Genomic DNA, 24,279 nt, shown 5'->3' on the forward strand with positions numbered 1-24,279 from the left:
ACCAGCTGCTCCCTTGCTCCTGCACAGGAATTTGCGGTCATTCCAGCTATCACTCCATGCAGTAAAGAGTGATGTCTTGCCATGCACCAAGCATGGCAGCAACCAGCCATTTCATCCTTCCCTGTTGTGCTGGAAAGAATGTAAGAGCCGGCCACACTTTCTGGTGTAGACGACATCCTTCTGCAGCCCTGCCAGTGCATAGCAGGGGACACAGCCAGGTCTGTCTGTGTGTCAACCAAGTGTCACGCTGTTACTCTCCAGGAATAACAAATTAGGGGCCACTAGCTTCCCCTTAAGAACAAGCTTTGGTATCAAGAGTAATCCTCATTAAAGCACTCCTTCCATCTTGCTTATCTGACGCGCAGGTGCACAGGAAAGCTCATAAGCAAGCCGATAAGTATTGACTGATTGGAAGTTTCTGTGCCAAAAAGCTGTGTGGCCTGATACATGACTCATTCTTAAAAACAGTCTGTACAGTCTGGGTGTTTCAGATTATGAATAATACAAGGATTTCTTACAAGGGGTCTGACCGAAGGAAAAAAGAAGTGATACTCATTGGTGATTGCAACTCTCCATATACTCAGCAGAGTACACCGAATGGAAGAAGTAAGGCTTAAAAATTCTTTTTGGAAAATTCACACCTGATCCTCTTATGGGTATTTGCTCACATAGAAAAAGTAGCATTCAGTGCTAACTCCCACATTAGAAGGCAGAATTAAGAACATCTGTATAGATAAGAGACCATTATGAACCAAAAACAAAATTGATGTTAGTTTAGTACAAGTATTTTGATATATTTTAAGAGCTGCACTGGAAATATATTTACATAACAGTTTGGATATTTGAAAATACCAGAGAATTTCACAAAGACTGTTCTGAAACATGTCACAGTGGGTCAAATGACAGCATCTTTCTACTGGCTCACTATGTATCACCTAGGGGAGCATGTTTTATTTAAGAAGGAGCAAGCCAGGGGATATTGATGAGCAAAAAATGAAAATGAGAATATATTGAGCAATCGGGAGCCAAAAAAATGTTAACAAATGCATTTGAAGGTTGAAGACTACAGAGACTGTGGTTCTGCATGACATGTTAACCATGTGTGCAGAACCTTGCAGGTGCTTAGCAAAAAATAATCCTCAAAATGGTGAATTCCTCTCCCGGGAGAGTGTCAAGGAAGGTTAAGTGATTTGCCCAGACCAAAAAGAGACTCATGTCGGAGTTCAGCTTAGGATGTTGCGCTCTTTGACTACTGGCTTTTGTCTTTCTTCTGAAGAATATGACAATACATATTCAGGTGATGAAAAAGAGAGAAATGTGGTGTGTATTCTAAAGTAGATTTTAGGAGAAGTGTTTGATCTACAAATAAGGCAAGCATTCTCTTACAGAAGGGCATATAAATTCCCAAGGAATTACTTTTTGTTGAAGGAGAAAATGTTATAAATAAAAAAATGTTCAGGAAGGAGTTAAAAGGAATATCAGAAAGCACAGCATTAGGGCCATTTTTGTTTACTTTATAATTTACTGACCTAAATTTGCCAATGACATAGAACTGGGAAAGGAGGATAAAGTAAATACAGAGGAACAGAGCAAATAAATTCAAAATGATCTGGATAGATTCAGCTTAGAGGCTGGATAAGTAGCTTATTCAGCTCAGTTGTACAGAAGTGTGAAGTAATAAGATTAAGAACTAAAAATAATCAAAGAGGATAGAGCCAAAAAGAAAATACAACAAATAACACAATCCCAGAAGAAGACTAGACTAAGTACTTTTCCCTGTTTATGGGGGAGAAGATACAACTTGCTGTCGGGCAGAGCACAGGGGACTTTGCCAGCCCCGGTGCGGGCACAGGGAGCCGCGTGCCTACGGACCGACGGAAGGATGCAGAAGTAGCTGGGTGCAGGAACGCGCATTCCTGCGGGCACAGGGATCACCCCCTGGGAGCAGCACATCAGTCCACGGGGCTGTGGTCGGGAGGGAAAGGAAAAGGACAAATTGCAGATTGATTGCATTTCATTATTCAATATATATCTGGCAACGATGCCAATTGGTGAACTGGGACTTGCCGTGCAGCGCACACATAACAGCTCTGGCAGTCCCTGCCCCAAGTTGTTTTCAATTGACGTAGTGTTTTTATTCTCATTTCAGTTCAACTGTGTGGTGCATTTTTTTTCCTACAGGGCATATTTTGGTGCCTAAAGCTGTGATGGACGTAGTCGATCCCCTGTTTGTTAACCAAACCAGCAGCAGTTTGGTACAGGCTCCAAAGGAGGTAATGGCCTGAGCCATAGCTAGGCTAAGGACTCCTCTAGGAAATCAACAAAGGAGCAGAGCAACACAGTGAAAGTTGTGGGTACAAGAAGTCTCATGCATACATCTCCCATTGTATGCAATTTGACTACAAGCCAACCACTTTAATCCCATAAATATGACAGCCTAAGTGAGCCTTCTTTGAGCTCTCCCTGCTAGGCAGCGTGGCTGCATGGCGGTGATCCCCCCCTGAGCTGGAACACCTCTCAAGGCTCTCAAAGCAACAAGATATTTACCAATGACAGATCGCTGGATGAGCCCAATTTGAGTTCTCCGTGGACAGCAACTGGACTGCACACCAGGCAATTCTACCTTCGATCAGGGACACCTCTCAATATTAAGAGATAGTAATTTAGCATAAATAAGTAAGTTTTAAATAGAACGAATCACTTAGAATTAAATGTGTGATTTAGTATGCTGTTTGCTGAACTTTACTTAGCATGAGTAGCTAGATATGCTGAAATCTAAGGCCACAAGCTGTAAACTTTCACTTAGATTTGCTGAACTTGTACTGAAAGTGTACCTACTTAGTCAAAACAGGGGACTCCAGAACCAGCGTAAAACAGAAAAGAAGGAGGCTTCAAGGTCTATGGCCATCAACAGCACCTGCAACTCGACAACATAATGAACAGCCTGTCTGGAGACAGTGAAGGAATCCAATAAGGAGTCAGCAGGTGTCAGTCCAGAATCACTATTGGACCAAAGGGCATGTGGAAGACGAGCGAAGAGAGTGTGAAGAGTGCGTGAGGGGCAGGTGAATAGTCTGTAAGGGTATAATTGTCCAGGGATTTCTTTGTTCAGGTCCTTCCTTACTTCCTTTCTCTCCTTCCTCTTCTTCCTCTCCTTCCTCTTGTTCTCCTTCTCCTTCTCCTCCTTCCCCTTCTCCTTCTCCTTCCCCTCCTCCTTCACCCTGCTCCTTCTGACTATCCATCCCCAGAGGCACCCAGCTGGAGCTGACTCTGCTGCTGTACCACTCTATTAAATTATTTATTTTTATAAGGTTCGATGCCTGTGAATATGTTTCAGGAAACTGAGGGCTTGAACTTCAGAGCGAAATAACACCAGATGCCTGGATGAATTGGCAAGTGATTAATAGCATGCTAAACTTTGAAATCGTAGCTAAATGATATAAAGGATTGATTGTCCGTATGTAATCTTTTAGACATAGACAGTTGAAGAAGTCTGAGACTAAGTCTGAATCCAGCCACACCTAGACTCCTCTCTGAGAAGTTTAGAAAGACAGGGGGTCTATTCTGTACCTTATGACTCAACAGGAGGTTCTCCTTACCCTTTGAATCTCTTAGATATGAACCATTGACCAGGTCTGAGACTAAGACTGGATGTAGCTGCCCCTAGGCTCCATCAGGAGTTTAGAAAGCAAGGGGGTCCATTCTGAACCTCGTGACTCAACAGGACAGTCTCCCTTACCTTTTTGCATCTCCAATCTCTGTGCAAATCATTCTAAACCAATTCTAACTCGATTTTCCTTTGTATGTTTCTCCCATGTAGTAAGCAGTAGAGTGAACCTTGTCGTCAAACTCTGTTAAGTCACACTTTTACAGATTCTTTAAGGATCCTAAATAATTCCGCAACGAAAGCACTGTGATTAGTGTAAACAAATAAAAGTTTATGAGTTGCCTATTAACCAGATTTGTGTTAATTGTCCATTTTGCCTTAGGGAGTTAAAAAAACCAACTTTTATTATTAAAACTGAGACTTGAGGAAGACAATGCTAAACTTTTTTTTTCAGTACAGACTTTATTTTACCCTCATAGAGTTAGAAAACTGAACCGATAAAACTATAAGTAGATTCTATTGAAGAATAACACAGTCTTAGATATCTTTTCTTTAAATCATGAATGATCCTCTACCAAATAATTAAAGACACCATTTACAGCCGCCTTCTGTTCAAAATCAGGCTACTACTTTTTCTTTAAGAGGTACTTTTGTTGTGTTGGTGGAATTATACTGAGTATTCTCTGTCTAAAGTAGCAAAATAACTCCATAATTGGATTTGTTCAGAGTAATGATAACAAGATTTAAAACACAGTTGCAACACAGGAAAACTTAGTGTAAAAAGACTATTCTATGTCTTCAGCTGTCAACTAGAAGTATATTAAATTTTGCAGAGCAAATTCAAATAAAAGTGTTGAGATTAAAAGTGATAAAGCAGCAACAGTGAGATCCAAATCCCTCCAAAAATTAGATTAAATCCTCCTCAGGACCATAAAAACCTTATTATCTTGACATGACTAGATCAATCATTGCGAGACAATTATCTTAACAAGTTAAAGTTGCTTTGATACGGGAGTTTTAGACTATATTTTTTTTCTTCTCCTTGGTATGAAAATAGACTGTGTATGGTCCAGGCACTCCTGAGCAGAAACTGAGATGGACACATCTAGGCTCTCATGGTGACAAATAAGCCATAAAGTCTATCTGTAAACATCAATAAAGTCCTCCTTTAAGCAACAAAAGCTTGCATTATATTGAACCGTGAAATAGAACAACACTAACTCTTGTCATTATATAGTTTATTGACTTTAGTATGAAATTACTTAACATTGTTCTTCTCTCCTCACTTCTTTAACTCCAAAGCCATTCTTGTAGCTGAAATACTGTGTTGCATTTCCACTGTGCCTATTATCAGAAAGCTCATGTGCCTTACCCTGGAAATTAATGCTCATACCATATCTCTGAAGATGGCCGGTGCTATTATTGATAAATGTAGAACTGAAGAATGATGTGAGAATGGTCACAAAATAATCAGAGCCAGAGCCAAAAAGAGGGGGTCCCAAACCTTTTAGCCTTACTAATGATAGAAGCAGGACTTTAGCCTGGTCAGGAATACTATCAGTATTCAAAAATATACACTGCTCATCGAATAGTTTTTTCAACCTTCTTTGAACCTTTTTGTTCCCATTTTTAATTGGGAATTTCATGTGTCTTTATTGTTTCTGCTGGAATATTTGAAGTGTATTTTGTCCACATTTCATTACTGTGAAATGGTTTTGTGGGCATTCTTGTTACTTTGGAGTGTCATTGACCTGGCTTTGGATTGAAAACTTGCTCACAGCCTACAGATTTAATTCTAAGGCAAATCAATATGGTTCTGTGTCAAAGAATGTGGCAAACGTGGGCTTTTATTTCAGATTGCAAAGGACCCTTGTAGTAATCTTAAAAAGTGAGTGCTTTAAATTCTGTCCAAATAAAAACAGTCATTTGTATTTTGCATCTTCTGGTATATTAAAGCAAGATTTATGTCTTTAAAGGTTTTTTTGCTTGTTAGTTTTAGAAATAATTTCCTACTGAATGCACTTTCTGTAGGAAGCACCTCTTAAAAATGATGATATAGTGTGGAACCAGTATGGAAAATTCTTATAAATACTTCTTACAGTGTAGAAGCTAATTCTGACTCTAAATGAAAAAAGCAATTCCTCTGCACTATAAACAAGTTATCTACAGGTGAACACTAAGACAAAGAAGCTATTTTATTAATGTTACAGCATAATGCAAATGAAGACTAGGTCATTTTTAATGAAAACAAATTTTTCTGTCAAGTACGATAGAAAAAATATACCTAATTTGCAATATTATAATATATTTTAAAATATTGTCATCTGTGAGAGTTCACAAGACAAATTATACATTCCTAAAAATTGGAGTTTTATACATTTGAACTTCTTAACAACAGTGGTACAAGAGACAGTACTGAAATAAATTACTTCATAGACCCACGAAGGACAGCTGGTGTCAGATAGCCTTACATAAATAGTAAGTTTAAGACTCCATACTGGTTTAATTCCCACATAGTTTTTCAAGTTTTATTAACCCAGACAATTCATAATAATTATGATAAACAGGCATTGTCATCAAAAATCAGCAGAAATTTGATAAGATTAAGTACAATGCAATACATCTTCCTTGCTCACAGGGTCTGTATAATAAATTACTCCTAGGCTTCAGAATGAGGCATTGTATAATTGAGCAAAACAGATCAATTTTTAAGGATGCTTATTTAAATGCAAAACAGACTTTTTGAGAAGGGTAAACTTGATTAAAATACCTTTTTAAGTGCAAATCACAAACAACAATATTTAATACTCACAGGCCATAACCATCCTATTAATAATACAATTTATTGTTCAGATATAATTGTAAGGTCTTGACGATGTGGCAGCTGTAATCTACTTTAAAAATTAGAAGCAGTGAACTCCACAGTCTTCTAATGTGGCTGAAATACACACAATGGCTGAGCGACTTGCATTTGGTTGCTGAAATACATTGCATCAGATTAAATGATCAGGCTTTGGGTGTTTGTCACACATCATTTTCCCCATCTTTAATGGTGTGTTCCATAAATTATACTATTTCTGCTATTGTGTAGATATTAAAATCAGATCCAGAAATGACTGAATAGGAATGTAGCCTTCTCAGTCCTGGATACTTTTAAAATTGGTTCAATCTTCACATGCTGGCAATACTCCTTTTTTTTTTTGGTAAAATTGCCTGGATAGGTGCAGTTGTGCTTTTGCATAGCAAGAGCATTACATACGTGAGACGTCTGGACAGGCTATGACTATCTCATACTGTAAGCAAAAGTGAATGTAAAAAACCCTAGTCATTCCAACTTAACTTTGTCCTGTAAAACAGAGCTCTGCACTGAAAGCATTGATAAACTGTCACTTTCTTTAAAGGCATGAGAGGGGCTATGGCTCCTTCTCCTCTCGCACCTTTACTCTGGCATCCCTTTGGCACCATTGCCAGGGCATTAGTACTTACCTTCTAATTATGCATTTAGGTTCCTTTTCCAAGGCTTTTTTTGTATGTGTTTGTATCTGTGTGCTGCAACACTTGAGTTTCAGTCCGCGTGAGAAGGAGCTCAGGCTGTCTCACACGTCCTGGGTACTCTAATCCTCTGTTACTATATGCATATACATACATGTGAAAAGATAGCAGTGGCTTGTGTTCATAACTGGAAAAATATTGTTATGCTCGTGGTTGCCCTGTGGTTCTAAAGTCCATGATAGATTTGGGAAGGCAAAATTTTACTCAATGTACAGCTGAAACTCGTGTGCTCTTCTTTTTCAGTTTTGCTTTCAGAGTCCCCAAATTAGACAACAGAAGAACAACTTCCCAAAGAAAAGGAGGTGAAAGCTCTTTACTTCCAGTTACAGTTTTGCAGGCAGCATCTGTGATCTGTTTTCCTTCATCACTGTATCAGGCTCCTACAACAACAAAGTTTCTGCTCAGAGAAGAAACAGAACCAAGAATCCTTTTACGCTGTAACAGCCAACTGAAGACTGAGACATCTGATCTTTGAAACAGTCTTAAACTTTGGTGAGACATAAGCATTGTAAGTGGAATATTTATTACTTTAATAACATCTATGAGTGCAATGTTAATAGCCATTTTTTTTAATGACCATTAAACTACTTATTAGCAGCTCTATGACTGTGCAGTTGAATTATGAAAGAATGAGCTTTGAGTTAGGCGTTTTAATGTAGTTTATATTCCTGCACAAGTACACCACTTTTGGGAGTTGAGGTATTTTCACTCTAAGTTCAGCCAGCCTCCTCTGAAAGTCTTGAAAATAGTCAGTCTATCATTTATTACACTCTTTGCAGCACAAAATAAGACTCCTGTGTGTTTTAAATGTTTCCATGGTGTTGGAGTCTGCTTCACTGAAAGGGAGCGAATGTCAGGACCAAGCCTAACCTGCTGTGCTCGTTGAGAGGCATGGAGCAGCACTGGCTTCCAGCTCCCTGCTCGGCTGCTCCAGCACCCATCCTGCATTGCTCCGGGGCTGGCTGCAGGCTGGCTCACGTGGCCCCACTCCTGCACTCTGAAGAAGGCTGAAGCCAGCTTTAGTAAAAATAGAAATTTGGCTGCTGGCTATTGCAGGAAAAGTGGATCGACAAATTCAGCAAGCTAAGTGGACTGAGACATTCTGGTTGCAGTTCTGTTACAGGATTGGTCACCTCATCTAGGGGATGGGTCACTGTGTGAGGAGAGAGTAATAGTTTAGCAAATATTAGTAACTGTTTAGCCTTATGTTAAATAATTGTACATCATTGCACTTGAGCACAGAAAAGCTTTTCCTGTGTTCTGGAAGTATGGCCTTTGACTTGCATTCCCATCTTCCTCTCTGTCTCTGTCATCTCACCTTGCCGCGTGTCCTGTTTTACTCTGTGTAGCATTGGATGGTGATGGCAATAATGAAAGTAAGTCATTTATTAGCTAACCTAAGTGAAGTTAACATGAACACAAACTGTGTATCAAACACTGCTGAAGAAACAAGAGGCTAAGTTTTAAAGCACAAGTCATTATGCTCTCTGCTTCATATTTTGCTTCCACAGCCCATGTATTTTCATACATTAAAGCTGATCATCACAAAGAAACATCAGGTAGCTCAGTTATTAATAGGTAAATCAATTCCATCTACATCACGACGTTGCTTCATCACCAGCAATCCTATTGAGCTAGGAATGCATCTCCCTGAAAATGCTCTAAATGGCCTGCTGATTCCTATCTTAGAGAAATGTGAATCAGAGACTGTTATCCTATAATGTCATACAGCAGCATTCCTCAGTAGCCTGTCATATGAGGATATCCGATTGTCTGTGCTTTTCTAAGTATGAAATGTCCGTGTGTATGCACGCATACATGCAATATATTATATTTTGTATGGTTTTTCAATGCTTTTCTTAGTATGTGTTCACCCTGATGGAGAGACAGCCATCTGAAAACACTATGAAAAGTCATTTTGCTCTAAGTGTTTGCTGAATCAATGAATCATTTTGTTTTACAGTAGCACCTAAAATGTGTTTGGCAACATCTCATAAATCCTGATGTTTGCAGTCTAGAAATAGAAGGAGAGGAGCAGAATAAAATATCACCTACATTTCAATGTTTTTATATTGGCTGTATTGGAGAGAAACACAGAGGAACAGAAATTAACCAATTTCATACGGCTGACTCAGTGTACCAAGAAGTTATACAAAGGAAAAAATAAATGAGAGGAGCTGAAGCTGGGAGCAGATCTGATTTTGAAATTAGAAGAGGCAGAAAACATAAGTAGCAAGGTACAGATTTATGAAGATTGCTAAGGAAAGAACTGTAATTTTGACTTTGATAAGGTAGAAAGAAGATATCCAACATCTCGGGTGACACAGGCAGATAACGTGCAATTTAGCAACCATGTTTTTTTCTATGAGACAAAGATAGATGTGAGTATGCTGGAAAAGCTAGAAAAAAGGAAGTTAAAGCATTCAGTGTATGAGATCCCTAATGAAAGATTTTGGTTAAAATTTCATTAAAAGTAAATTTAATTTCATGCAGATCAGAGGATTGCTTTCTAATTTAGGAAGTAACAGCATTGCATACTGGAGTGTATAGTCCACTGCTCTGAGCCTGTAAGCTGCTATTAACAGAGCAAGTAATTAAAATATTTAGATTAGTGTCAGACAGGGATTACAATAGGAAACTTTAAACTAGGACTAACTTAGACAGTTAAGTGAAGGTTTATTAATTTTTTTGTGAACTTGAGGGTGACTTTAGTTTCCAGTATGGTTTGTCTCATGTAAGGTTCAAGGTGGAAATCAAAATAAGTAATGTTATCACTCAATGTATTAATATACAATGAAAGTTTGCACCTGGATGTGAAACCACAAAGAAAAGCAAACCCAGAACACTCTTGGTTATATGTTTGCAGTTAATTTCTAGTGTACGTGTGTTTTATGTAATACTTCATGCTCAATCTGGCTAACCTGACTGTCTGTCATAGCTTGCATGAATCTAATCACTTGCCAAGACAGTATTTGCCTTGGCTGTCTAGAATGTTACGTTTGTGATTTTTAACCCATTTTCTCTAAAATGTCCTTATGCCACTCACCGTATGCAAAACACCAATGTTAAGACATAATTTAAGCAAATTTTTTTCGATTTTGTTTCTAAAATTAACAATTTTTTTATTTTATTCTCACTATTTTAGTGGGAAATACTCAGTTCAAGAGCTTGTTCTTAAAATACTATAGGAAAAATAAATGCATTTGTGCACTTTTTGATGAATCACATTTTGAAGGAAATGCAGCATCAAAAGCTACATTTAGGTAATATGCCCCATTAAGCTTCTTCTAAAACCAGAGACATGAAAATTCAAAATTAATGTGGAAAATCCATATAAGGAAAGAATGATTTGTCAGATTTAATTTAGATTTTTTTCCCCCCAATTCTTTGAATTAGAACTTTAATGCAATATCTCCTATATGAATATGTGGCTTGTATTTCATTCTGTTTGTAATTTCCTTTAAGGTATGTGATTAATTCAGTTTAAAAAAAAAAATCTCTGTGGATCATGTATATACCTACCTGGGATTGGTGAAATCTATACTGAGTTTTCCTAGGTTTACAAATTACAGGTTTAGATACATTGTTAGTATGAGAATGATATGTATTAGCTATTCCTTCTGATGATACATGAGCATAACTCTAAACAGAATATTTTCCTTGTGCACAGTATATTAAATAACAAGTTATGTAAAGTGAATATTTAGGTTTACTAATTTGAAGCAGTGTAGCTTTACTACATATATTTTCATTCTGAAACTACTGTTATCATTAGAATTATTATGTACTCCATTCCCACTGTTTAATAGTTCATGAGTAGTAGATCAAATATAACTATATATAAGAGAGATTGCAGATCTCTCTTTTGTCGATCTAGCCTCAAAACACCTGTTGGATGAGTGTGACATTATGAAACATATCAGTTGTCCTCCAGTGTTAGCCAGGGACATGTCTTTTCAGATCCTTTTCTGGGTAGCCAGCAAATGGAATGGAGATACCTCTAGAAATAAAACCTGCTTTAAGACACAACTCTGAATTTTGCTTAGGAGGAGGGCTACGATGAGGGCTACAATTTCTGATCAGAAACATTCGCTATTTGGAAAGAATCTGAAATATAGGCTGTGTGGACATGACAGCCGTTCTTCAGCTCCAACCTGCGACCATCACTGCAGGCAAACAGACCTGTGCAGCAGTGCACCTATACCCTGAATCTCCTGCATTCTAGATAGGGATGAGTAGTTCCTAGCAAAGTCCCTGTTTTTGACTTGCATTCTTCATTCTCTCGCTGGGTCGGTGCCCACATGCCTTCTAGCTGGCGTTCTGTCGATGCTGTTGCTCGGGTTGACCCTCCCTGCCATGCTGGGAGCAGGCGACCCTCCAGGCCCCAAGGGTCCCAGTGCTGGGCACCCCTTCCCTGGGACCCCTCGTCCCAGTTGGGCTCCAGCAGCCCTGCAGGGTCCCCATCGCAGGGGCTCACTGGAGAGTGTGCGTGAGGATGCTCAACCACGCACTCCTGCTTATTCTCAATAACTGTGTCATGAGACTTCTTTAGAGGACTACAAATGAGAACAAAATTCCGACTAGCATATAGGAGAGAACTGCACATCCTGAAAATTCTTGCTGGATTTCATATCCCTGTTTATGGATTTCATATCCCTGTTTATAAGAACTGAGGGCTTCTTGTGAAAGTATTGACAACTGTGAGGCCTGCTGTGGGTGATTAATTTCTAACACCTAATTTGTTTTTAAAAGAAGAAGGTGCTGGCTCATTAAATCATATGGAACATATCAAAGAAAAACTGAAGGGAGAAAAAAGGCCGGTGGCATGGAAATGCGATATCCACAAACAGTGCCTAATTACAAGCAGGTTAGCCAGAGAAATGGCCAAGCTAAACAACTACATATATTGTTGGGGTTGCCTGAGGGCTATGCTGGCAGCAGCTCTGTTTGAAGTAGGGCAGTATTAGGGGAGCTGTTAGCATCCTCCTGTTTTTGTTAGATCAGCTATTTTGCTGGTTTTGTCCCTCCTTTTCTTTTTTTTTTTTTTTTGTTTTTACGGACTGCACATTATCTATACATTTCCTTTTCCTTTTTCTATAGGAAGTTAAGTGGATAAAAAGCCTTTGGGGGCTTCTGAAACCCTGAGTTTCCTAGATTACTTTCTTTGGTATTTGGAGTGTGATAGAAGAGACCGAACTTGTCTGTCAGTAATCTGTTCTTGATAGACACAAGAAATGCTGGCAAGAGGCACCTAAATAAAGTGGATACAAAACACACCATGACATCAGTGAAGTGGCAAAATACTCACCTAGAAGCCTAACTTTGGGCTTTTAGGTTGGTGAGCTCAGGCAGAGCAGAGGGTGGATACTCCAGCTTTTGCACCCCCTTTGTGCTGCCAAACCTGCTGAGAGGCAGCTACTGACTCAGGCTTAGCAGCTCACTCAACACCAACTAGATGTTATAGCTGGTTTGGGGTCACACCTCAGACAGGGAATGATTATTACGATTTTAGGTTAGACACTGATTTCATACTTGTTACCTCCTTGGAAACAGATCTGGGGAAGAAAAGCTGGTGAATGGATACTTGAGAAAATCAGGACCTCCCTCCATTCAAAAACACTGCAGTTCTTCACTGTAGAGTTGTGGTTCACTGTTATCTGCTCCATACCAGTGTCAGTGGGTTTGCTTCTCAGTTTTTTAGCAAAATAAATTATGATTTCACCATGTGTCTTTCTATAGACTCTCGCAAGAAAGAAGTCGGCACAACAACCCAAGGAAAAGCAAACGCTGCATCTGCCCAGCAGCGTTCTCTAGGAGGGGATCCCCACCAGCTAAAACCCCCTCCAATCCAGCAGCCACTTCATTAGTTTTCCTGTGTAGTATGCACAGATGGCACAAAGGTTGGGAAACTGTAATTGTTGGAATAAACTGACCAAATTCACCTTTGACTGAACTTATGAGCTTCCTTATTTTTCTTGTAGCTTATGGAATGTATCAATAAGAAATAGTTACATTGACCACCCATAAAATCCTGCTGTTTGCTTTCCATAAAACACCATTGTAATATAGAGAATACTGAAAATACTGCGGTATTCTCTTTTATCAATCATCTCTTACAATCTGTAGAGTTTGAAGAACGTTCACTCTTACAGTAATTTTTCTATAATATGTACCTATGCGTGCAATGGTGGTATTGGTGCTACATTCATATACTACTGTGAATGATTCATTATCCTTATTTCCTTGTTTTTTGTAGTAATGGCAAACTGTATAATACCACTGGTAACATAGCACTTGATCCCACTTCTGCTTACCTCAGTGTCCTCTAATTTTTGCACTTCGCTGAAAGTGTAAAAATACAATTCCTAAGCATTCATTTAGCACATAGACAGCTAACTAATAGTCTTTATATTTATCAATGTCACAAATTATGAATTTCATGTCATGTAGTTTTCTGTATAATAATTTTGCAAATTATATGATAATTGTTGAAAATTAAAAATAAGTCTGTGAAGGTGCTACTTGAAAGTGAGAAAGAGAGAAATCAGTTCCTCCTCCCTCATTAGCTGAAACCTAGTTTAATGTAGTCACATTACTAGTATTTTAGAAACTCACTTTTGTTTCAGTCATCCTGCACGCCATGAGCAAACCATTGCTTATGTCTCTTCAGTGAGTTGGTTTTCCAGTATGTTGCCCAAATCTCATTTCATTTGGACAGAGTTGTTTGAGTTGTGGATGGTGTATAAAGTGTCTTTACTTATTTTTAAGGTCAGTGTGATGATCTTGAAAACTTGTTAGTATTGACATCATAAGATGTTCACTTGCATATCCCATAATTGCTGTTAATTGCTTTTTTGCTCTAGCTAGTGGCAAAAATGTTCTATGTGGAGGGGACTGATAAGAACATTGGCACAATGTTTATTAATTATAATTTTAATTGGTAATTATTCACTTTTTCATGTTATTTTTCATCCTGGTAATGTAGTTTTTACTTGAAACAAGACTTCAGCTTGATAGTTGTAGCCTATTTGTGTCTATTAGCCATGTTATCTTCAAAACTTTGGAGATAAGTATATATACTAGCGGATTTTAATTAGTTGGTATGATTTTCATGAAAAGTCATTAAAGCTCATCTCTATACATAACTGTTGCCAACCACCTTATTTTTTTAAACAAGCAATTCGTATTAAATCCTAGAATCCCTATTATATATGGGATTTGCCTTCTATTGGATACACAGATGCTCCAAGTATTGTAGAAGAAAATAAAAAGCCACTGATTAATCGTTCACAAGATAGGACCTTGATCTTTTATGCTTTTATCTTATCTGAATACTAGTGAGTAAACCAAATCAGATTAAAGGAGGAATGTTTGTCTCTTATCCCTTAGACTTGGTGAAATCTGGGCTTATCTGCTGAGTGTCAGCTATATTTGTGCTTCAAAACCCAAACATCTGTTTTCAGGCAGTGTTTTCTTTTTTTTTTTATTAAACTTCATCACAGCCCAGCATCTGTGCAGTAATTCTGTATCAGAATTCTAAAGATTTTAAACATACGACATAGGACAGAGATCAATCTAATGGCAAGGTTGTGTGGGCACCTCTAAATATGAAGGGGAAAACCAGATAAAGCAAGAATGGCTTAGTGTAAAATTCAGTTCTATTCCCTTTTATTTCCCTGCAGAGTCTTTCATTTTTAGTGGAAACTTGTCCTTCTGACATCTTCATGAGAAATTGTGGATGTATTATCATGGTACCATGGACAGTCCAACAATTTTTATTGGAAAACAGTGAGTCACAGTAATTCAGGTGAACACAAAATGATAAACAGAGTCTTACACTACAGTCTCCCACGGGGACAAATACTAACAAACAGTAAAAACAAACTTAATTTTTGTGATTATGTAATATTTATTTCTGAAGGAGAAGACAAAGATGTCAAAAACATAAACGAAAGTGGACAATGATGTTGTTTACCCGAATTAAATGGATTTTAAATACAACCAGCATAGAAGCTGAAATAAAGTTTGTAAGTTTACCCTCTATAGCAGTAACACATAGAATAAATGCTTGCTTTATTTAACTACTTATTATTTTGCTCAAAGATTTTAGCTTATCTTTCTTCAGGTTAATTATAAGCAATTATTAATAAATCTTTTTTTCAAGGCATTTTTTTTCAAGTTAGAATAATGAACACATTTATGAGCTCTTCTTCTTAGTATTTTAAAAATCTATTTTAAAAACCATCATGATATTATGCAAAACTAACTGCTTTAATTGCTTGTAGTGTTCAGGATGCCCTTTGCATGCTTTCTACTGGTCACAATGCTAGTAAAATTAAGCTCAGTATTTTGCAGCTGTTGAAATAATGTTTATAAATGGCTTCACAGTATGATGCTGGTATTTTCAGTGTGGGTTTCCAGTTCAGAGAAAACACAAGTACCTTTTCAAAACTTCAGATGTGTCACTGACTTTTGTGGTCAGATCCATATTCAGGTGACCAGTGTAAGTGGTCTGTACACTGAAATGTTAATCACAATAAACTCTTATAGATTTGGGTGTCAGACTTCTTTGACTACTGAATGCTGTTCATAGTGATTAGCTATCTTTTGCATGAAAAGTTATAAACTCAAAATATTATTCCTGGGCATTCTATTTTTTATCTGAGTATATAGAAAAAAAAATTAATGCACAAACTAAACTGAGCAAAATCTGAATTTTAAAGGTATTTAATTTAGCTGGGGAAAAAAACCCCACACCTCTTTAACTGATATGTTGGGTTTTCTTTTCATTGAATTCTGTATGCTAGACCAGAAAATCTCCAAGTGATATACCTTGGTGACTCACAGCCATTTAACTTATTGAATGCTATTGGCCAGTTCCCTTGTTTCAAGGTATTAAATCAAAGTAAGACTGTGGGGCATTCATGTTCTTTTGAATTCTGCATAAGTAAACAAAAAAGACAAAAAGGCATTTTATACCATATACCTATATGGTGCTAACATGCAAAATGCTATCCATTTTGTTGATACATTTTGAAATAATAAAAATTTTATATATAAACCCCATACAGTCCTATTCTAGACTAAAGAGACTTTTACCCAGGTTTATTTGCTTGATAAGATTTAGCAAACAACCTGCAGATGTAATGAAATCCTTTTAACAGTATTAGTGTTGTTTCCCTGTCCATTGTTGGTGGCAGGACATTGAAACACTTTTGGTGGGATCAGGGTGCTTTTCAGACACTTAAGCATTACCTGTAAGTCAGTAAAGGACATCCCAAAATTCTTAACTGCTTTAAAGGATGCCCCATATCTCTCAAAATGCTTGAACAATGCAAGCAGAAATGGCTGTTGTGATCACTGCAGCTCTAGGAAGTTTTATACTGAAATTTTCAAAATTGCCTAAGTAGTAAGTACTTCGTTTCTAATGAACATCTTGTCATATAATGTACCTGAATGAAGGCAATATTTTAGCACAGTTTGACACGATTTGGTGAAGAGAGCAATTGCAACAAAGAATTTTAAGAAGCCTTTCTCTCCTAAGCCTCTCCTCTGCACCCAGAGCTCTGGGGATCACTCACTTGCTGTATTAGGAGATATTGTGTTTCTATTGCTTGTGCAGCTCCAGTCCAAACAAGCTGCCTCTGATTCCTATAGGGAACGCAAAATTTCTTATTGCTTCGTTTGGGGGATGCACATGCCAGTGTTGCCTCTGCTGCTGTCAGTGATGCTCTTTGGAAAAGGATTTATTTTGGTCATTTGTGCCAGTGGGCATGAAAACACTTCACTATGAAGCAGCTGGGGATAATCTCTACAAAAGATATGTGACTACTTATCCAGCAGATACGAATACCTAGTTGCCAGATCCCCCCAGCTGTGGTCAAGACGGACTGAAGTGCTCCTTGTTGTGCCCAGTGTACCATACATCAGTGATTGTATTAGAGGGGGGTTACAGTAAAGGAAAAGAGAATAAAATACCTGCTTTTTTTTTTCTTTACATGCTGCGTAATTTTTATCTACTTGCTTTTCATTATTTTGCTCCCATTCTACTAAAACTGGGTGAGATAACAAGCGGTGTCACTCCACCCAGCACTTCAGTAATATTTTTGGTCCACAAATAGCAGAATAAACGTATCTTGTACATGAGCTAGCACAGTTAGGAAATGCAGCAACATGTGAAGTTTATGTGTGCAAGTCTTCGCTTGAATTAATTTTCAAAAAATAGTCAATATTATAATCTTGGCTTCTTTGTCTGGCAAAATTTCACCTCAGTGATAATGAATGTCCATAAAATGACTCTTCAGTGTGATGCATCCTGGTGTATTAGCTAAAGAGCATAGCTATTCGATAGGATTTACTTAAAGGCACAATGAGTTCTTTACTTTTAAAATTCAGGCAGTGCATTTATTTTGAGTGGTATTAGAGTGGAGTTGTGTATTTTTCCTTTTCATGGCTGTTTAAATAAATATCTGGAGAAAAGTCAAACATTTGAATTGATATATGTGGGTGGAAGGTTTTTTGGAATGTTTTCACTTGCTTAGATCCTCAAGTGTGGTTTTGAAAGTAGTCCGATAATTTCTGTGGTGTTTAACTAGGGGTGCTTCTGGCAAACTAATACCCTTCGCACACAGTACTTCAACCTTCAGGTAGCAGCAAATAGCAGTGTTTTATGGGTAATTTCTTACTTCTACCTGCTGTTATCAAAACAATCCCGTTCTTCAAAGCTGAAGTCACATGAGATGGTATTGTGTTCACACTCCATTATTTTGTCACCCTCAGTGACAAGTCACCCACTGGAATATGACAGCCATGCTGCAATGAAAGGAACCCCACACGGGATTTCTAACCACGTGTGAAACTGCACAAAGGGTGACGTCTCTGCTGCCTGTAGGTGAGTACCCAGAGCGGTTCCCAAAAAACACAGCACGTTTGCCAAGCTGAAGCAGGTGACAGAGTAAGATTATTGCATAACTTTTGCTGCAGAGGAAGTCGTTTCTGACATTTTTATGCCATATGAGACCTGAAGTCCATGGAACCACTTGCACCGTTACGTTAATTCTTGTTATATAAGGTTAGAAGAGTATAAACCTGAAAGTGCTTTTTGCTGTCATTCCACATAGTAATAACTGCACATTGTTCCTGGAACCGGGGCAACATATGCGGAGAATTGAAGCCTATGCTGTCTAAACCAGCAAGAGCAGAGCATCTCTCTGTAAAGGTGTCCAGTCAACAGGGCATATGCGTGTTGAAAGAGTTTGAGGAACAACAGATTTAATTACAGAGGTCCCAGTCAGAGTTACTATGGCAGCAAATGCATAGCTAAGTAGTCCGTGGTTACCTGGGGAGAGGGTATTGCTGCAGTCCTCTTACAGCAGTGGGATCAGAACAGCAGCTAATCTGTATGCTCAGGAAGAGGTACAGAAAACTGTAGCTCAAATACAAGCCTCATTTCACAGGTGCACAAAATTTTATTCCTTTTATTTAGGGGAAGCTGATGTTATTGAGGACGTAGATGAATGGTTTGACTACAAACGATTAATATTGACACCGTCTCTGGCAAATGCCTCTCATTCCCTCCTTTGTCCTCTGCTCCTCCAAGCAAGCACACAGATGATTATTTTTTCAGCAACAATTATATGGATTGCAAATTGAAGTCAAACCTCTGAAAGGTTTGGCGGTAGCAATAACTGACTTCAGACTGTTTAGCAGAAGTACAATGAAGCAATATCCAAAACCAGCCTATGCATTGGCTAATCTGTGGTATATCTGCTTTTTTAATGTCTCTTCAGAATAATGGCATTATTTATAAAATGAAAGATTTGACCTCCAATGCCATGAAACTTTGAGCCACTGTATAAAAAAGATAAAGTGATTTAAAAAAAATGGAAATTTTAAGAGAAGTTATGAAAGGAGAAGTTTTTACATTTTAATATGAAAAACATACAGGAGACATTTTATTCTGCTGAATATTGTCTACAGTAACTTTCATTACTGCTATCCAGCATCCAATTTGTCATCTCTAATCAGGCATCTTTATTTTATATTTTTTGCATGCTCAATAACCTTTCAAATTACTCTCACTAGCTAAAGAATGTCATGCCCTTTAAGACACTTTTCTTATGTGGAGAAGAACAACTTCTCAAGCAAGTTTTCCAAAATTGTGAAAGCCTCCTGATAGCAGTAATTTTAAAGAATGACAGTATAGGTGGAATATTCCCATCTTTTTTCATTTCTTTTTAGCCATGTGTTACATAATGTCTTTTTATTATATTCGAATCTTTCATTTTTGAAACTAACTGCACATGAAATCCTAGGCTTCTCAAGCTACTTTTACCATTTGGACTCAAAGTGAAGCAATTTTTCCTGCATCATTTCTCCTTTGTTATCTTGTCTTTCCATCAGATTCTCCATTAGCTCAATTATAGGACTGCCACAATTTTTACTGCTACTATTAGGTATGGACTATTAAATCATTTACTATTCTCCAAAACATATTTGTGTATAAAGGTCTAATTTTGAAAGGTTGAAAACTCATCTCAGCATTATCACACTGGTAATCAATGAAGTAATTGTACAAAATAATCCAGAATAAGATGCACAGTAATTCAGCTTTAGGGATGCAATCTATTTGCAGTTATAAAAGATAATATTTGTTTATATGGTTTCTGTTTCTTCCTGTGATTACCTTGAGATTTTTCAGTGTGGAAATGAAGAGAACTCGTAGCATAATATGAGATACTGTTGTAAAATTCACATCATATTGGCCATCAGCTAATTTAATTGATATGTTTTAATAAATTGCATCTTGGCCAAATGATGAGTATTTGAGCTGTGCACCAGTGTGTTTGATGCAGTCTGTCACGCAGTCCCCACGGTAGTAACAAATAAATAACTGCTGCAAATGTAATCCTTAAGTAGAGTGAACTGGACCCAGTGCAGATTCAGTAGACCACTTGTCTCTCCTTGCCACAGCACTCTTGCAGATATCTGCAAGGAATCAATGGAGATTTGAATTTCTTCAGCTTTACCTTTTCTGTCCCATCTGTTGCAATGCAGAATATTCCTAGTCATAGTGTTTACTGCTAACATCCGTCAGGTGTTGCATGCTTCGCAAAGGGCTTTGAGTAAACAACAGGCTATGTCATTATCACACAACTATTAATTGCTCTGTTGTGGTACAAATACAGCACTATTGACTTTTTTGCTCTTCCAATGAAGACATGAAGTGGGTGGAGTTAACTGTTTGTAAGCAGAAAAGCTCCCAATGAGGTCAAAATTTCTTAAAGAACTGAGAAGTTATGAAATATGTTTGAGTCAAACTGATGCACAGGAAGAGTGATTCCAGTTATACTCTGCAAGTGAAGTATATTAAATTTGTACCTTAGCAAGCTTGCATAGTGTATGAATCATTGTAAAATCAGGTATAATGTGGCTGTGGATTTGCATGATTTAGGCAATATTCATTGTAAACAGTATGTATGATTCTTTCATGAATTTGCTTATTTTATTCTTTTTCAGTTCACAAGCCTCCAGAAGAACATAGCCAAGTGGTAATCTGATGCTCAGATTTCATTCATGCACTTCAGGTGAAAAAATGCTTACCTTGCACGGGCATATCCCTGTCTGCTTCAAGAGCAGCAAAGAGCAGAAGTACTGCAGTTCAGCAGCTAATACCTTGTAACACTATGAAAATTAAAGAACTGACTTTAATGGAATATAAACATTGCCCATAATATAGGGTAAGATATAATGTATTGCATTATACTAAACTGTTAAGTATAATTCAAGGTAATGTACCTTTAGCTGTAAGAGGTTGTTTAGACTTGTTATAACAAATAAAACAAAGGAGCTCTGTCAACCAGTGTATATTGGCTTAATGGCTTGTATAAGTTCTACTTAAATCATCAAGTAAAGTAAAAGACTAGCTATTATGGCTTTTATACATGGGGAAGAAAACATTTCTTCTTTAATCTATATATTTGCAGAGCAGTGTGCCCCAACTGCTCAAATGCACACTGTTTCAGAAATAATTGGGCCCTAAATCTACAAGATACTTCTGGCTTGAAATTGTATCATTTTTAAGTTAGATAAATGTTGTTTCTTCAAAGACATTCTTCTACTTCAGTTGTAGAATTAGACACTTGGCAGTTTTGTTCTTGTGTTTATAAAAGGCACAGTCAATTTTTTCATATGTAACGACAGTAAAACATCGACAAATTCTGCTCTTGGATGTCTACATATTTTTACTTTCTGTTGGTGAAAATAGTGTGGAAAGGGTAGAAATGTCAAGAAAGTCTGTAGGAAATACACTGAAGTCATTTGGGCTCTTTGTTCAGTGAGACTGGTTTATTCTATTTTACAAGAAACAAGTTGACTATGGGAGACATAGGCATAAGGGTCAGTCAAAAATGGATGATCGGAAATAGCTGCTTGGATGTTAATGTATTTGGGGGGTTAAAACATAAATGTAGTGTCACTGCGTATAAACCTGCAGGTGTTTCAGCCTTGTATTGCATAATCTTGAATCCATACTTCAAGGATGAAATTCTGTCCTTTATGCCATTGATTTCCATGGGCTTGTAGTTTCTCCAAAGACGAATAATGTTGGACCAAAACGGTGATGTTAAGCAGTAAAGTGTCATCACTAAGAGGGTTTGCTCATAAAGGTCAAATAAGAATATGTCACCTATCTTTGATTAATAGTCCATGGTGTTAGTAGATATTGATTACATTTAAGAGCCTGTGGGTAAGAGGCAATTTAAATTACCTTCAAGCAACCCTACAAAAAATAAGAAATAAGGTGCATTTGAAAGTAGATACTAACAGGTGCCACTGCTGTGAATCCAGTTTGAGGAAGGGGAGCTACTTAGAAGAGATTTACCCATTTTGTAGAAACTGATTGTAAGCACTGGTGGAGGCACCATGAAGACAATAGTTGCCTACCATTTGCTCTACTCTGCCTGTGGTATCAATTACAGCAGTGTGACTATCCAGCATTTTTCCATTTCACCACCCAAACTCAAATTAGAGTGTAGGCCTCAGCTTTCGACATCTGAATGAATAAATACTCTTGCTTCAAGTACTGTAGGAAAAAACAGAATACCCACACCACCCTATGAAATGCTTTCTCAAAGTCTTTTAGGCGATTTACCACTTATTTATGTTTTATTTATGGTAATAGGAATTTATCGTTCTGGAGTTGATGTGCAATAATGATCTGCACACATCAATTTTTGTGTTACTCATTTAACTGTATCAGTCTCAAATTTAGGGGTTTCTTTGTATAAGGTTTGCAGATGTTTAGCAAATATTGTATAGCATAATTGAGTAGGGAGACCTTAGGTCTTTGTTTACAGAAGGCAAAGCTGTGCTGTTAAAACAGTGGTGAAATAGTGCCTTGCCATTCTAACAATCTCTACTTGCAATTCCATTCTAGTAAGTATATAACTCAAGGGAAAAGCTATTTTTGTCCAGATTGCATAGTGGGAAAGTCTTATGCACTTTTAACACTTACTTTTATTTGCAGAGAGTCATCTGAAATCTTCTGCTGTTCTGTCAATATAGAGATATCTGCTGTTTCTAAATAGTTGTATACAGCATGCTAAGCTTATAATTGTCTTTTAATGAAGGCATGCATTTTTCAACATTTGTTTCCATTAAGAATCAAACATAGTCTGTACAACTGCAACTTTTGAAAGCAAACTCTCGCAGTCTTTCTGGTTTATAACCTCATGGTATTTCACAACTACAGTGCTGATGTATTAGGCATCCCTGTTTGGAAGTTGTTAAAAAATTAAACAAACCTGCATGGGGGTGAAATATGGGGTTGCCTGAACGGAAAGAGCAGTATGAGAGTGAGCAGCCCATCAATGGGCACACACAGGTCATCTGAAACTCCCTAGACATGTCACACTCATATGCACATCCCACTTCTCATATATGCATATTATATTATGGTAGCACTGTTTTTGACTATTAAGCATATTAAAATGGAGCTTTCATGGCAGTAATGCCACCTTTGTGGTCATAATCAGCTTATTTAATTAGCTTGAGTCCTCCCACCCCAAAACAATTCACATGAGCAGAAGTAGTAGGATTTTGTGCTTTTCTGAGTGTAGAACTTAGCCTTGCTGGTAAAATTTGTTATGTTATTTTAAAGATTACTTCTGCTGTTTTGGAGATATGAATACTTGTACATAGATGCCACTTCTCTGATATTTCAAGATAGTATTTGGGAAAGGAAATCACACTTTGCATCTTACTTCAATAATAAATTTTATGTCTCATTTAGAGTTCCTCCATGGCCAAAATTGTGCCCTGTAAATTGATTTTACAGCAGTAAGTTTAGTGCAAAGAGCACTATGAAAGCTTCTCAGTGCTATGCAGTTTATTCTTTCACTGTAACAGTTGAGTTCCTATTCAGTTTTGTCAACTACATCAACCAGTAATTGTCCACACACAAAAAGTCCTCTAATAAAATTTAGGCAGCAGCTGGATACATTTTGGGGGTTTACTTGTTTTATAAATGAAATACAAATGTGTCCACATACAAGCTAAACAAAGGGATGTATATACAAGTTGTCCCCAGTGCAGCTCATTATTATTTTTTAAAATGAACAATAGGGTATTGTACTGAAACCCAGCAGCATTTGGAAAGTATTCATATTAGTCACACCCCCAAAAAAATGGCAGACAGTTTGAAAGCACAGCTACATTCTTATACCTTCATAAAAAGTACAAACTCATGAATTACTTTTTGTGTTATCTCTTTTAAATATTTCCTGGATCCAGCTGAGAAAGACAGTGACTCACAGTGATAATAAGATAAGACATTGAATTTCTATTCATTACTAAAACTGTTTTGTGTATTGTCTCATGAATTAAGCATTTTTACTTAGATTCTGATTATTTTTCCACCTTTCAGTACTAATGTACTATCAAATCATTCTCTCGAAAAAACCAGAAGACTGATAAACATTTAACTTCAAGAAGGTGTGTTTATTTATTTATGCTTTTTTTGAGCATAGAGATACTAAGAGTACTGACAAATTTCATGTTTCATTGACAAGTTACTTTGCATTTCAGAATACACAAGTATTTAAAACAACAATTTACTCCAA

At 37.4% G+C, this 24,279-nt stretch overlaps 1 long non-coding RNA gene across 1 annotated transcript; it reads left to right on the top strand.

The window, feature by feature from the left end:
* The first annotated feature begins 1,753 nt into the window (after positions 1-1,753).
* Positions 1,754-22,353, top strand: LOC138687242 (uncharacterized). Its single transcript, XR_011326479.1, has 6 exons — positions 1,754-2,273; positions 2,843-3,065; positions 7,403-7,667; positions 14,842-15,186; positions 17,939-18,050; positions 20,678-22,353. It is a non-coding gene; the product is annotated as an uncharacterized lncRNA (long non-coding RNA).
* The last annotated feature ends 1,926 nt before the right edge of the window (positions 22,354-24,279 follow it).

Source organism: Haliaeetus albicilla, chromosome 10 (assembly GCF_947461875.1).
Source record: "Haliaeetus albicilla chromosome 10, bHalAlb1.1, whole genome shotgun sequence".
In the NCBI taxonomy this organism is placed as follows: domain Eukaryota; kingdom Metazoa; phylum Chordata; class Aves; order Accipitriformes; family Accipitridae; genus Haliaeetus; species Haliaeetus albicilla.